Below are 15,343 nucleotides of genomic sequence, written 5' to 3'. Positions count from 1 at the left end.
AGAGAAAGAGATAGAGAGGGAGAAAGAAGAGACAGGGACAGAAAGTAAAAGGAGAGAGACAAGACAGGCAGAGGGAGAAAGAAGAGACAGACAGACAGGGAGAGACAGAAAGGGACAGAAAGACAGAGTAAAAGGAGAAAGACAAGACAGAAAGAGATAGACAGAGAGGGAGAAAGAAGAGACAGGGAGAGACAGAGAAAGGGACAGAAAGAGAGTAAAAGGAGAGAGACAAGACAGGCAGAGGGAGAAAGAAGAGACAGAGACAGGCAGGGAGAGAGAGAAAGGGACAGAAAGAGTAAAAGAAGGAGAGAGATAAGACAAAGAGATAGAGAGGGAAAAAGAAGAGACAGACAGGGACAGAAAGACAGAGTAGAAGGAGAGAGACAAGACAGGCAGAGGGAGAAAGAAGAGAGAGACAGACAGGGAGAGACAGAAAGGGACAGAAAGAGTAAAAGGAGAGAGACAAGACAGACAGAAAGAGATAGACAGAGAGGGAGAAAGAAAAGACAGTAAAAGAAGGAGAGAGACAAGAAAGAGATAGAAAGAAGAGACAGAGACAGGGAGAGATGGAGAAAGGGACAGAAAGACAGAGACAGGGAGAAAGAAGAGAGAGACAGGGAGAGATGGAGAAAGGCAGAGAGGGAGAGAGAAGAGACAGAGACAGGGAGAGATGGAGAAAGAGACAGAGAGAGACAGGAAGACGGAACAGAGTAAGGAGAGACAAGACAGACAGGGAGAGACAGATATAGCCAGACACGGAGAGGGAGACAGGCAGCGAGGGCACAGTGCCAGTCCACACCAGTCCTTCCTGACAAAGCAGACCTAGAGGCCTGGGGGCCCTTACCCCGATGGCAGCCGAACAGGCGTTCCCCGAAAGGCTCACGTTGACTTCCCGCCCTTTTGCCCGGTGTCTCTGGTGGCGGAGGCCACACCACTAACAGCGGCTCCCAGGTGTTCCCAGTGGAGGGCGATGGGCCGTCTCCTCCCTCTGAACCTTTTCCTTTTCGGCCTCCACCTGAAGTCTTGCCACTTCTCTGTCGCTTCTCCTGTGTCCCCGGGAGGAAGCGGCTCCCAGCTCCCCGCACCAGCATCGGTCTCCCGGCGCACTCCGCCCCGCCCCGCCCCGCCCCGCCCCGCCAAGCTGCGGTAGACAATTTGGAAAGTGAGGTGTGCTGGGAAGGCTCGGAGTGGCCCCAGCTCCGTTGGCTTGGGGGCTCTTCCAAGGAGTTGACTGTTGTGGGGATCGCGTTGCGGCCCAGGGGAGGCGGGGCTTTGGGACTAGTTGCTGGATTCGCACGGGGCTCCCGGACTCCCGGGGCCGGACGGGACCGCAGAGGAACGATTTCTTTCCGTCCCGGAATGGAAGTGTTTGGAGTGGACTGCAGAGGGCTGGGAGCCGGGCCGGGGGAGCCGAGTAGTTCCGCCCTCCTCCTCTCGCCCCTCCCCGGCCGTGGTGGGCAGTTCACGCACACTTCTGGCTAGCTTTGCACATCTGCTGGCCGCGGACGATGAATGGTTCGGATCCGGGGGAGGCTGCCCTTGGCGCCTGCTGTAATGTATCGGGGCTGGAGCCCGGGGCTGGAGGACTCCCCGGAGCGCGGGTGTTGCAGGCTGCCGTGCTGGGAGTCCTCTCCCTGCTCGTTCTGTGTGGGGTTCTCTTCCTGGGCGGGAGCCTCCTCCTCCGGGCAGAGGGCCTGGCCGGCCTCTTGGCCCGGGAGCGGCGCCCGTCCCGGGAAGACGACTGGGAGTGCGACGGCAGCGCTCACGACTCCTAGAGCGCCGGCGGCCGCTGTCTGACCCAGGGAGCTCCGGCCAAGCTGCCCACCGTCGCGACTGTGGGGGGTCCCGGACCCCGCCGCTCTGGGGTCCGCAGAGACCTCCTCTCCGTCCTCCCCCCAGCTCTGACTCTTGGCCATTTGGACAGGAGCCAGTTAGAGCTGGAGAGCCTCCGCCGAGACCCGAGGATCTCCAACCCCGACGTGGGCACCGGCCCTCCCAGCCCACTGGGGTCGGAGGGACAGTGCCCAGCAGAGGTGAGAGCCCAGCGAGAGAAGGCGCTGGAGCCGGGGTCTAGGGCCGAGGTGGACCAGCCCTGGGGTGGAAGGGAGGGGAGGGCATGAAACAGACCCCTGCCCCCCAAAGGCTCAGGTCAGCGGGGACAACTAGTGGTTTCCCCCCTTTCCCGCTAGTTCTGGGTCCGAGAGCCTGTGTCGGGTCTGTACCGCTGGGAAGGAGTCTAGGACGGAGATTCCCCTCCTCGCCACCCCCCATGCTCTGTGGTCCTAGCTACTCCCGCTTTCGGGGGGCCCTCAGGGGAAGAACGCTTCTCCCGGCCGCCCCCCCCCCCCTTCTCGCTCGGCATCCAAAGTAAATTTGCCACGTGGTGCTCTGGGGACAGCGGCACCCCTCTCCCCCAGCTCCCATCACCTTACAGTCAAACGAGGACCCGCTCCCTCCCTGCCTGCCTGCCCCCACTGGCGGGTAAGCAAGGCCCTGGCCCTGCCCTCCAAGAGCCTCCTCCTCCTCCTTTCCATTCTCCAGGTTCTCCCGGAAAGCTAAGTCTGCCTTCGGACCCGGAATGCGGACAGGACTCTTGGATTCCCTCCGGAGGCCCGAGCCCAGGAGCACCCTCGGGGCCTCGATTTACCCAGCTCTAAAATGGAGCGGGATTAGATGACCTCTACCCCCCTCAGACTGCGCCGATAAAAGGGGTTGGGCTCTGGGAAGCCTAGGGCCTGAATAAACGCTGAGGCGGCGCCACAGCTCGGAATCCGGGGGATGGGGGGCTCTGGGGTTGGGGAGGCGGAGCGAGATCTGCTGAGGAGCTGAGAGCCGAGAGCGGCCAGCTGCGGGGCTTCTCCATTCTTCTCTGCCTCCTTCGCCTCTTGAGCTCCGAAGTGACCGTTCCCAGCTGGCAGGAGGTGTGGGACACGAAAGCCCCAGAGAGCCCGTGGGCGCTTCTGGGCCTCCTGGGCAGCCAGCAGCCTCGGCCTTTCATCCCCTCTCAGTTTGGGAGAGGGTGATGGCGAGGCCTTTCGCTGCCTCCCAGGCTTTGCTTAGGCCGGCCATTCGCTTAGATTCCAGCCTCTGGGCTTGCCTGCCCAGGCCTGAGAATGGAGGCTTGCTCTGCCATCTCAGACCCAATCCAGTCCTGAACCGGAGTCGAGGTGGGGGCCCTGCAGGGAGGCAAGGGAGAGGAAGACCAGTACTGAGTGTGTAAGGGTGCAAGAATGTGTGCGTGTGAGTGAGGGTGTAAGTGTTTGAATGTGTGAGTGTAGGAAAGTGTGTGTGAGTGAGTGTCTATGAATGAAGGTGTCTGAGAACGTGTGAATGGGAATGTGTGTGTGTGCATGAGTGTGAGATGTGAGTGTAAGCGTGTCAATCTGAGTGTGCATGCATGAGGATGTATGTGAGTGTGTAAATGTGTGTGTGCATATGTGTGTGTGGATGTGAGTGAGTGTGTGCATGTGGATGTGTGTGGAGGTCTCCCAGGAGATTTGGGGAGCTAGAGGTGCCCTTCCCAGAAGGCATTAGGCTAATGTGGGGGCTTGGGGGCAGCTCCGGCTAACCCCCCCCAAGCTTTCTCTCACCCCAGGGACTAGGGAGACCATTCCCTTCTCCGGGTCTCCTCTGCATTCTCTGGGGCAGGGGTGGGGAGCACCCCAGTCAGATGAAGCTCTTCTCCACTCCCCCAAAGTCTGCAATCTAACGGGAATAAACACCAGAAATGAAGATCAACTTTAAAAACAAAACAAAGCAAAAACCTTAACTTCTGGCGAGTATTGGTTCCAAGGCAGGAGAGTGGTACAGGCTAGGCAATGGGGGTTAAGTGACTTGCTCAGGGTCCCTCAGCTGGGAAGTGTCTGAGGTCACATTTGAACCCAGGGCCTCCTGAGTACCCACTGAGCCACCTAGCTGCCCCTAGGATTATATAAATTTATATGTGTGCCTAATATATTACACGCTTCATTAATACACTGTTTTTGTACATCCTCCCACTTTTCATGCAATGGTCTTTACCTGGTGCTCATGGGAAAGTTTTCCCTGATACACTAGTGGGTTTCCCCAGAGGTCTCCACTTTCCCCATGCTAATGCAGGGGAGAGTAGATGTGGAGTCTTGTTAAGAACAGGGCCGGCTAGAAATGAGCATAGACCTAAAAACCTCCCTGAAACACACAGTTCTGGAGGTCAGAACAGAGCTCCGAGTCACTCAGCTCAGACTGTGGCGTCATCGAGGACCCGCCAAGTAGAAGGAAGGGAAGGGAGGGAGGACCCCACAGAGCCCCCTCACCTGCAGCCCCCAGTCATCTGGCCTGCTGTCCCCCATCTAAGGGGTGGAGGGAGGTAAAGAGGTGAGCTAAGCAGAACTGAGGCAGGGAGGATGACCCCAAATGAGTTCTCCATCCAGCCTGATCTGGCTGCTCCGAGCCTGGATGTACAGATTGAAGGAGCCCAGAATTGGCTGGGAAGTTGGGGGTGGCTAGTCCAAGAAAGATAAGGAGGCAGTTGCTCTGGCAACCTGTGCTGGGTGGTCATGGCTACAGACGTAGGATGGGGAGGGGAGGAATTAGGAAAATCTGGAAACCTTGACTCTCATTCCATCCCAGCCCTCCAGCCTGTCTGAATTGAGCTGGAAATAGACAGTGTGGATAGGTAGTGTGGGTGGGAGAAGTCCACTCTCCCACAGAAGAAGCCACCAATGGAGGGAAGGGCTGGGCAACAGCCCAGCAGGAGGTCAGACGTTTGGGGGACTTTTAGATAGTCACAATGGGGATGAGATGTTTGGAAAGTACAACAGGTCAGAAAATCTGAGATAAGAGCAGAAAAATCCCCCTTGGTCAGGTTTGCCTGGAAGCAGAGGTAGACTCGGTCACAACAACCCCATGAGGAGGTACTGGAATAGATCCATTTGGCAGATATGGAAAATGAGGTTGAGAAAAGGGAAGGGATTTGCCTAGGAACACCCAGGAAGCAGTTGGACCCAAGACAAGAACCCAGATCTCTCAAAGGGGGACCTGAATCCAAGATGAGAATTCAGATCTGAAGGGGGATCTGAATCCAGGACCAGAGCCCAGATCTCTTGAAGGGGGACCTGGATCCAACACAAGTCAGATCTCCTAAAGGGGGACATGGATCCAGGACCAGAACCCAAATCTCTTGAAGGGGGACCTGGATCTAGGACCAGAACCTAGATCTCTTGAATGGGAGACCCTTCCTCTCCTGGCCGACAGCAGAACCCAGAAGAGCGTGGATGCTTTTCTGCAGTTTGGATTTGTCTGACGGAGTGAGGGAATATTCACAGAATCGCAAAAATCTTCCAGCCCCTGCCTTCCTCCCCAGAATCCTCCCACAGTTCCTTGGTCTCTGCTCCCACTGGCTCCCATCAAAGATTTCTTTCCATGGTGAGCGTGGGTGGAGCTGGCTCCAGAACGATCGTTTTTGCTGCCCCCATGTGGCTGTTTGTGGTAACAGCAGCGCTTGCCCCAATGCCTCCTGGAGATGGGGAAATCCATCAACCTGGAAAGTGTAATAGGGAGCCGGCGGTCCGCCTAGATTACTGTGGTGAGCTCGTGAACAGGGGTGAGGATAGCCCGATGGGAGGGGGGGTGCACTGGTGGGGACGGACTAGGCAAGGGCCACCCATGGAGCGTCAGAAGGAGTGTGTGTGCGTGTGCGATGAAATCTACTTTTCCACCTTGATCTCCCGATCAATGTACGCATTGGAGTGGCGGGGACTTATTTCGTGCTGAGCCAGTTTGCGCAGGTGAGGGAAAGGGCTCAAAAAGGCCTCTCACTACAAGGTAGAATTTAAAAAATGGGGGGTGTTGGGGGGGAGAGACAACCTCGATGGAGGGATGCAATAAGGGCGGCCAAGGGAAAAGGGGGTGTTTGCTGCCAGGTCTGGGGGCCTTCGATCTTGGTGAGGAAAAAAGAAGGGATTAAATCTGGGGAAACAAGTTCATAGAAGGACCCCTAGATCCGGCACTGGCAGGCCTGGCGCGGGGTCCTGCTGCGCTGAACGAGCGGGTCTCTAAGGTTCCCTTCAGCTCGAAATCTTGTGATTCCTTGCCCGGGCTGAGGATGTCTCCCATTCTCTCCGGACCTCGGAGGCTGACCTTTTCGAAGGGCGCTAGCCTTGGGGATTCCAATAGCAAGGGGCTCCCTGCCAAGCATCTGCCCTGCCCAACGCTGCGGAAATCCCCAGGCTGGCTCTCCACACACTAGGAGGAACCTGGATGAAGCAGGGCCATTAAGCCGAGCCCCAGTCTGCTGCCCTTGAGGACTCCTTTGGGGGTAATCTCTGACTGCCCCGGGACACCGCCCCCAGCCCCCTCCCGGGCTCTTTCTGCCACTTTCCCCTCCCAGGGGGAAAGGAATCCATTCCCGTCTTCCTTTAAACTTAGGAGAGTCCCATGAAGGAAAATGCAGTTTACCAATGAAGACTACGCTCAGACTGCAAATTAATGGAGATTCTGAACTGCGTTGGCCTAGGGAACTGGGAAGGAAGGGCAGCCACGTGATGTGGCGGATGGGGTTCTGGGTCTGGGTTCAGAAGACTCATATTCCTGGGTTCAAATCCAGTTTCAGACACTAACTGGCAGGGTGAACTTGGGCAAGTTTGCCTCAATTGTTCATCTGTAAAATGACCTGGAGAAAGAAATGGCAAGCCACTCCTTTATCTTTGCCAAGAGAACCCCAAACAGGGTCACGAAGAGCTGGACATGGCTGAAACCAAGGAACCACATACTGATGAAATCACAGGTCCAGTCCCAATTCTATCAACGAACAAATCAATCAGCATTAAAAAAAAAATAAAACCTAAACAACCTTTACATTCCATCTTAGAATCAATACAAGGTATTGGTTCTAAGTCATAAGAATGAAGAGGGCTAGGTAATGGGGGTTAGGTGACTTGCCCAGGGTCACACAGCTAGGCAGTGTCTGAGGCCCAATTTGAATCCAAGACTTCTCATCTCTAGGCTTGACTCTATCCACTGAGCCACCACACTCCCAAATCAGTATTTTAAAACACCTATTATGTGACTGAGCTGTCCTACTAACCCATCAGCATTTCAAACGCCTCTTATGACATATATACACATCCACACATACAAATTCTGTTCGAAATAAGTTAATGGAATACAAACACAAGGTAATTTTTGGGCAGCCACCAGGGCCTGGGAGGGGGAGGAAGAAAGGCCTTCTTAGGAGCTAGGGCTTGAACTGAGCTTTAGAGGAAACTTGGGATTTTAAGAAATGGGGATGAGGATGGAGAGCATTCCAAACAGGGGGCCAAGTAGAAGGAGCAACTGTGTGTGCCAAAGCATAGCGATGGGAGATTTAATATTGTGAGGAATAGTAAAAAGACCAGTTTGGATGGATCATAGGATGATTACCATGAAGAAAGCACTATTTTAAAGTGATTCAGAAATGGATGGTTACAGTATGAATTAAGAGCAATAACAGCCAGTTAGTTACCATATAGTTAAGGTGTAACTCCTCTAGGAAGGCTTCCCTGATTTCCTGTCTCAGTGGCTATCTATTCCATCTCATATCCTTTTGGGGTATGCAAAATACTTTACATATGCTATCTCTTATGATTCCTACATCTTTATCTCCATTTGACAGCTAGGGAAACTGAGGCAAACAGAGGTCAAGTGTCTTGTCCAGGGTCACCTAGTTAGTGAGTGTCTGAAGCTGGATTTGAACTCAGGGTCTCCCTGACTGCCGGTCACACTGGATCACCTAGCTTCATCTACTATTCAATTGAACATGTTATAGTTGTATCTATGATAGCGTATTCCTTGGTTCCTTATGAGCTCAAATATGTAAAGGCAGGGACTATACCTCATCTAAATACTGTGTGTCTTTCAACAGCCTGCCTCAATCTATCGGTTCTCAATCTATGGTTGTTGAATTGGATTCAATTGAAAATTTTTCAAAAGGGCTGAAGCTTGGATGACTAAAATATAAAGCCAAAGAATCTTTTCCTTTTAGTCTGGTCTAAATATTCTCTAGGCAATGGCCAAGCCCCTCTTTTGGATTTTCCCCATGTCTTGCAAGCATCCTTCCCCAAAAGGGCAGTGCTTTTAAAGTATTTCCTACGGGCCAGACATACATGCCTTACAGATATCTCCCTAGTAAGGCAGTTATTGCTATTATTGACCCCATTTTAAATCCAGGAAGATTGAGGTAGATTTCAGCTTGCCCAGCGTCACATATCTAGTAAGTGTCAGAGGCTGGATTTGAACTCAGATCTTCCTGGCTCTTGGCTCAGGATTCTATACACTTTGCCACCTGGATGCCTCCTAGCAGAAGGGCAAGAGTATGTAATGTCAGCTCAATTTAAAGTAGACTGTGAGTTAGAGGACTGATACCTCTAAGCTGCCTGTCTTACTCTCTTTAGAATGGTCCAGACCCACTGGACAAAAGGAAGCACAGGCACACATATGACCACCGGAACAAATGACCGTTTCTTTCCTCTGGACAGCGCCCAACACCTTCCCATAGCAGCAGCCAGATTTTGACTGTGGAGCTGAGAGCTGTCCAGCAGCACCTTTCCTGTGCTGATGGAGGCAAGAGGCAGGGACCTTCTGGGCTTCTCTACACTGCTGGGCAGCTCAGGGCAGTAGCACAGCCTTGCTTGGTGACTGCTAGTGGATCTGTCCTGTTTCCTCAAGCCAAAGTTCTGCCCTCAGCTCCAACCCTTCATTTCCAGAAGTCTTAATAATTATTACCAAAATTTAGTTGTTGCGCAAACTTTGCATGCATGATTTCATTTGATCCTGATAACAGCCATATCCCTCATTTTGCAGAGGGGAAAACAGAGGCACAGAGGGGTTAAATGATTTAATCCATAATTATACAGCTTATGACAGAAGACGAGATTTGAACTCATGTCCCTTTCAACTCTAGGTCTAACACTTTCCACCATACCAGGGTGGATCTTCACTGTTTTTGCCAATGATACCACCAATATATTTTTTTTAAACCCTTACCTTCCGTCTTGGAGTCAATACTGTGTATTGGCTCCAAGGCAGAAGAGTGGTAAGGGCTAGGCAATGGGAGTCAAGTGACTTGCCCAGGGTCACACAGCTGGGAAGTGTCTGAGGCCAGATTTGAACCTAGGACCTCCCATCTCTAGGCCTGGCTCTCAATCCACTGAGCTACCCAGCTGCCCCCGATACCACCAATTTACCCAGTGCCCCATGCTGTAAATCTTGTGATTTTTGGTTAAGTGAACAGGTTTCCAACTCTATTGGCAGAGACAGTGTCATCTGGAAACTTTATATAGTTCCCAGCACAATTCCACATGGCAGGGGCTCTCTTTCTGGATGCCTAGTACACACACACACACACACACACACACACACACACACACACACACCCACACACCCTACTTTCTGTCTTTGTATCAATTCTAAGACACAAGAGTAGTAAGGGCTGGGCAACGGAGGTTGTGACTGTCACACAGATAGGGAAGCATCTGAGGCCAGATTTGAACCCAGTCTCTACCGACTCCAGGCTTAACCCTCTAACCACTTAGCTCTTTTGCTGCCTGATTAATAAATATTCATTGAATGAGAGAACTGAGTCCCTGTCTGTCAGCTATTGTCCTGCCTAAAGAGGTCCGGTCAAGTCAGTAAGCCCCAGCTTGATTAGGGTACAAGGCAAGTGGTGGAGGGACCAGAGAGGCACTTTGCTTAAGGCATGAGGTCATGCAAGCTGGCCCTGTGATTAGGTGATGCAGAGAACTCTTCCTTGCCTGCTTTCAAGATCTTAGTTTCCTGGGACTCCGGAGGAATGGCCCTTGTCAGAGGAGGGACTCCACTGTTGTCATCCATAAAGGTAGAGATCTCGGCACTCTAATTTTGATTTCATTTGAAAATGGCTCCGAGATGCCATCTGGTGGATTCTTCCATAATTTCTCGATAGAATGCCAGTGCCAGAAGAGACCTTCTGTTGTTGGGCAGCTGTATTGGAGTCTCCGTGACCCCATTTGGGGTTTTCTTGGCAGAGTGGTTGAGACCATTTAGTCCAGTAGAGGAAAAAACTGACACCTAGAGAGGGAGGTGACTGACCCAAGGGATTTAAGGGGTCAGTGACAAGGTCTGGAGGAGAGCTCAAGTATCCCAATGTCTAACCAGTATTCTCTCTACTATATCAAACGTCACCCTAAGTCCTCGCCTCAAGTGAGAAGAAATCAAAGGTGCTGCGCGAGCCCCACTTTGACCCATGTGTCTTTCTTTGGGGGCTCCTGGGGCTGTTGGGGCAAAGATCTCCATCTTCTAGGAGTGCCAAGCACTGCGGTTTCAAATTTTAAACCCTTACCTTCTGTCTTAGTATCAGCTCCATGACAGAAGAGCCGTAAAGGTTAGGCATTTGGGATTATGTGATTTGCCCAGGGTCACCCAGCTAAGAGGTATTTGAGGCCAACATTGAACCCAAGACCTCCCAGTTTCAGGTCTGGCTTTATATCTGAGCTGCCCAGCTGCCCCCAAGCAATGAATGGGTGTGTGTGTGTGTGTTTAAACAGTTCCTTGTGTACAAGTCAATCCAATATAACAGACTGAGGGCAAGGAATATGTCTTACTTCTTTCTCAATTGTCTAACTATAGTATACAATAGCCAGTCAAATCAACAAGCATTTATTAAATTAGCTTTATTAAAAGGCATACACTGTGCTGTTCTCTGAGGTTATAAAGAAAATGAAAAACATGCGCTCTGCCCTCAAGGAACTCAAATTTTGGGGAAGAACGTAAGCCTGTAATACAAGATGTAGAAAGTGTAAATGGAGAGTAATTTTAGGGGCAGTTAGGTGGCTCCAGTCAGGCCTGGAGTCTAAAGGACTAGGGTTCAAATCTGACATCAAATCTGATTTCTTAGCTGTGTGTCCCTGGGCAAGACACTTGACTCCAGTTGCATGCCCTTACTGCTCTTCTGCCTTGGAACTAATGCTGGCATTGACTCTAAGACAGAAGGTAAAGGTTTAAGAATACGTGGGTAGTGTAGCCCATGCAGAATGAATCCTTTGGAACTGTGGTTGGGCATTGCATTGAAAAGAATTCTTTAAGTTTTCTCAAGGTTGTTGGTCTTTATATTATTTATTTTATTATACTATATCATATCTCTATATTGTATAAATTATTTTTCCTGGTTTTTCCCTTCACACTCTGCATCAATTCATATATTTCTTATGGCAAAAGACTATTCCATTCCATTCATTCATATGTCATCGTTTGTTCAGTCATTACTCTATTGATGGAAACTCCCTTAGTTTCCCATTCTTTGCCATTACAAAAAGAGCTTCTATGAATGTTGTTTATATATAGGGACACTTTCCTCTTTCTCCGGACTCTTCATTTGTGACTTTCTCCATGTGGGAATTCCTTCTACCCTTGCAGATTCTTGAACACAGGACATTTTGCAAGGAGCTAAGGCTGGGATTCCTCTAGGATCTCAAACATTGTGTCTGTGATAGTTTGTCATAATTTTCCTTCAGTCTCAATATGAGTTAGGTCTCGGAGCCCTTCCTCTTTTTGCATGGATTAGCTTTCTCTAAGATGTAAAGGGGGATATGGAAGGGTTGTATGTAACAGGGAACGGAGGAGGTGAAGAGACAGAAGGAATAAGGAGGGCTGATGATGTAAAAGGAGACATAACCACTGGGGCTGAGAGACGATCTGTGAAATTCTCTCTTTTCTTCACCCTTAAAACCCAAGTAAAGAATGTGAGTGCTTCAGAACCCAAAGAGTCTAATAAGTCTCTGGGCTTCTTATCTGTATTGTAGGAAATCCAGTGTCAGAAGCTTATTTCAAACTGCATTTAGAATCATTTGGGTTCTTCCCATTCACCACATTAACAACAACATTACTGAGTAGGCTAGACCCTGAATTTCCTACTCCTTGTCCTTCCTACAGATCACTATTTGACCCAAGGTTTCAGCCCCTGTGGCCTCATTTGGCCTATTCAACATCATGTTATCAATGTAATGATATATCCCAATGCCAGTAGGTAGAGAAACTTCTTTCAGGTCTCTGCCCAATAGACTGACATTATGAAGGTGAGTTCAGATAGTTCTGGGGAAGCACAAAACAGATATAATGGACAGGAAGACTCAGCTTTCCTCCCTCAAAGTTCCTCAAATCTGAACAGAGATATTTTAATTTCTCAGAATGGCCATGCTGCATGGGAAACTTTGGGGATGACTTAAGCCTGAGGTAGGGAATTGACTGGACCTTGGGTCCTCCTGGCTCTTGTTCCAGACTTCCCTATACAATTTCACTGGCATCTTCACAGGCTCTAGAGAAAGGAATTCCTTATAAATTCCATCATTCAGAGGCCATACCCAAAGCTCCTTTTTGGATGAGCCTATCATCTCTATAAGCCTCCTTCCACTATTCTTGGACTGTATTTGCCCTGATGTCTGTCCCAAATGTCACCAGCTGATCTGCCCAAGTTTATGTGATTTATGTGCCTAGGTAGACCCATAGCTGAAGCTTACCTCTTTTCTGGGGAGGTTCCACCTAGATACTCTGGCACTGCTCCCTCCTGGTTCCTCCTCCTACTGTGTTACCACCTGTGCACCACATAGCCTGGGTGATCTTATCAGTACCCACAGGTGAGTCACCCATGAGTCCACAGGTGAGGATCTCATGAAGCCTGTGCTTGGCAGGAGGACACACTTACGAAGGATGAAGCCATCCCCACATGGGATGAGCTTCTAGCTAGCCCTCTCCCCTGAGCTGCAGTGCCAGAATCACAGAACTCTACTGGACAGCCTCTCTCCAATGAGATCCTGGAGGTGCCCAACAAAAATTAGCCTCCAAATCCTCTCCTCGCTTCCTCACCCACATTTCTCTTTCTAGCATCTGTTTCTGTCCAGGCAACCACCAGCCTTCTAGTCATCCAGCTTCATAATGCTATCCTCAACTCTTCCTCCTCCCTCACCTCTTAGACTCCTACAGGTCAGTTGGCCCCAACTGCTCTTCCCTGCATGGGACAATCCACCTGCCACTTCCTGCCTAACTCAGACCCATGGGAGGCACCCACTCTTCTCTCTCCACTGGAAACTCCCAGAACGCAAGGACTGTCTCTCTTTTTGTCTCCAAATTCACAGCAGCCTCTCCTAAGAGAGCTTTCTAAGCTCTTTGAGAGCTGGAAGAGACCTTACAATACATGAGTCTAGTCAAATCTTACTTTAATCACAATAGAAAAAGCCGGAGGCCCAGAAAGGCTAAGGGATATGGTCAAAGTCAAACAGGCAATGATGGGATTTGAATTCAGGTCTGGCAGCCTGTGCTCCTCCCCTGGTAGCTTCTCCCTACTGGCTGGATGAGGAAATTTCCTGCCTTTTTTTTTTCAGTTCTTCTTGCAGTGCCCTGGGGCCTCTAAAATCTTTTCCCTGAACCTAAAAGATGAGCTTCCCCCATCAGAAGTGGTCTCAGATACTTCCTAGATGTGTGACCCTGGGAAAGTCACTTAACCTCCATTGCCTAGCCCTTACCTCTCTTTTGTCTTAGAATCAGTACAAAAAGATTTAAATTTTTTTCATATTTTTGTAAGTAAATGATCTTATATTATTATATATATTATATTATATATTATTATTATATTATATATATATATTATATAAATGATCTTATAAAACCAAATTCCAAAACATAAATCCAAATAACAGATGGGACATTCCTATGTGTTCATCTGCATTCTGACTCTAAAAGTGGTTTCTCTGGAAGTGGAGAGCATTCTTTGTCTCAAGTCCTTCAGAGCTCACCTGGAGCTTTGTCCACTACATAGTACTGATTCTAAGCTGAAAGGTAAAGGCTTCAACAAAGAGTAATTACTCTCCTGCTACTGGCCCTAGTTACTACTGAGTGGATGAGCCCAGGCTAAACTGTCACCCTCTGTTGAGATGTGCCTGTTTTGAGTTGGGGGTACAAGATTATCTAACTGGAGACCTTGAATGTCAAGTGGAAACGGTACATTCTTGGGCATTGCCAATGTCACAGCCTTTCACGGATAGGTTATGGCTCTAACAGACACTTGAGGACTCCCGCGCTAGCCACTGGACTCCTATCTATGAGACCCCGACTCCGTTTGGTCTGGTTGATTGATGACTCTGCTTACTTTGAGAGAGGAATATCAGACTGGACTTCAGCAACATTCATCTGTAAACCTGGGGTACTCTTAGGGATAAAGGTCTTGGCACCTCCTCCCAGAGGGCTGGGTGGGAAAAGGACTTATCTATCCTGATTCCTCTCGGGCTGGCAGAATGGTCTAGAGCCTGGAAGGAATAGACAATCAAGCACTTTCTTGTTTGGCTTCAGGACCAATGGAGGAATTTGCTGATGCCTTTCACTGTATAAAATTGTTTGTCGGATATGTTAGTCCATTAGAGACATCGCATGCCCTCAGATGAAAGGAATAAGCTGGTTGATGCCCTTAGAAGAACAACAGAGGTTGAGGAGGAGGGCTATCACCATTTGGGAATGGGTGCCATAATTCCATGTTGAAATGGGCTTGGCACCATATGATTCCCCTTATCATAAGATGAGAGATACTTTTGCCCAATTTAGGGCTTAGGGAACCATGGAGTAGGATTGTTGGGAGGTGTCCTGCTTTTTTTTTTTTTAAACCCTTATTTTCCATCTTAGAATCAATACTGTGTATTGGCTCCAAGGCAGAAGAGTGGTAAGGGCTAGGCAATGGGGGTGAAGTGACTTGCCCAGGGTCACTCAGCTAGGAAGTGTCTGAGGTCAAATTTGAACCCGGGACCTCCCATCTCTAGACCTGGCTCTCAATCCACTGAGCCACCCAGCTGCCGCTTTGTCCTGCTTTTTAAAAATATGGGGGATGTAAAGCTGTCTCTGTGTAACTTCAGTGACTATGCATTTTACATCTAGGGAGATCTCAGACAGTTGATGGCATGGTTGATGAATGTGACATATAAGGAGATCTCTTAACCTACTTGATGGCAATCTCAAGACCCTGGATGAAGGTGAGAGATAGTCCTTCCCTAGTCCCTGTGGAAGGAGGGGGCAGAGCTTTAGCAGAAGCCGTTAAAGGGCAAAGATTGGGTTTCATCCCTCTGATGGGGTTCTCAAGAAGGGACAGATTTTGGTGGGTGGGCCAGAGAACACAGAGTGGCTACAATACAGGGAAAACCTCCTTATCAACTTAGATCCTAGAACAAGTGGCGTGCAAGAAGCTCATGACCTCTTCATTACTTTACTAGAGATGACCTGGATAATGATGCAGAGTTGTTGGCCCTGTTTGAGGTATCCATACAGAGGCTTTGACCTTCCTGGAGCTTCTTGTGTCCTCACCTCATATGAGAAG

This window comes from Monodelphis domestica, chromosome 5, assembly GCF_027887165.1.
Source record: "Monodelphis domestica isolate mMonDom1 chromosome 5, mMonDom1.pri, whole genome shotgun sequence".
Classification (NCBI taxonomy): domain Eukaryota; kingdom Metazoa; phylum Chordata; class Mammalia; order Didelphimorphia; family Didelphidae; genus Monodelphis; species Monodelphis domestica.
Note: the sequence above shows the minus strand (reverse complement) of the source record.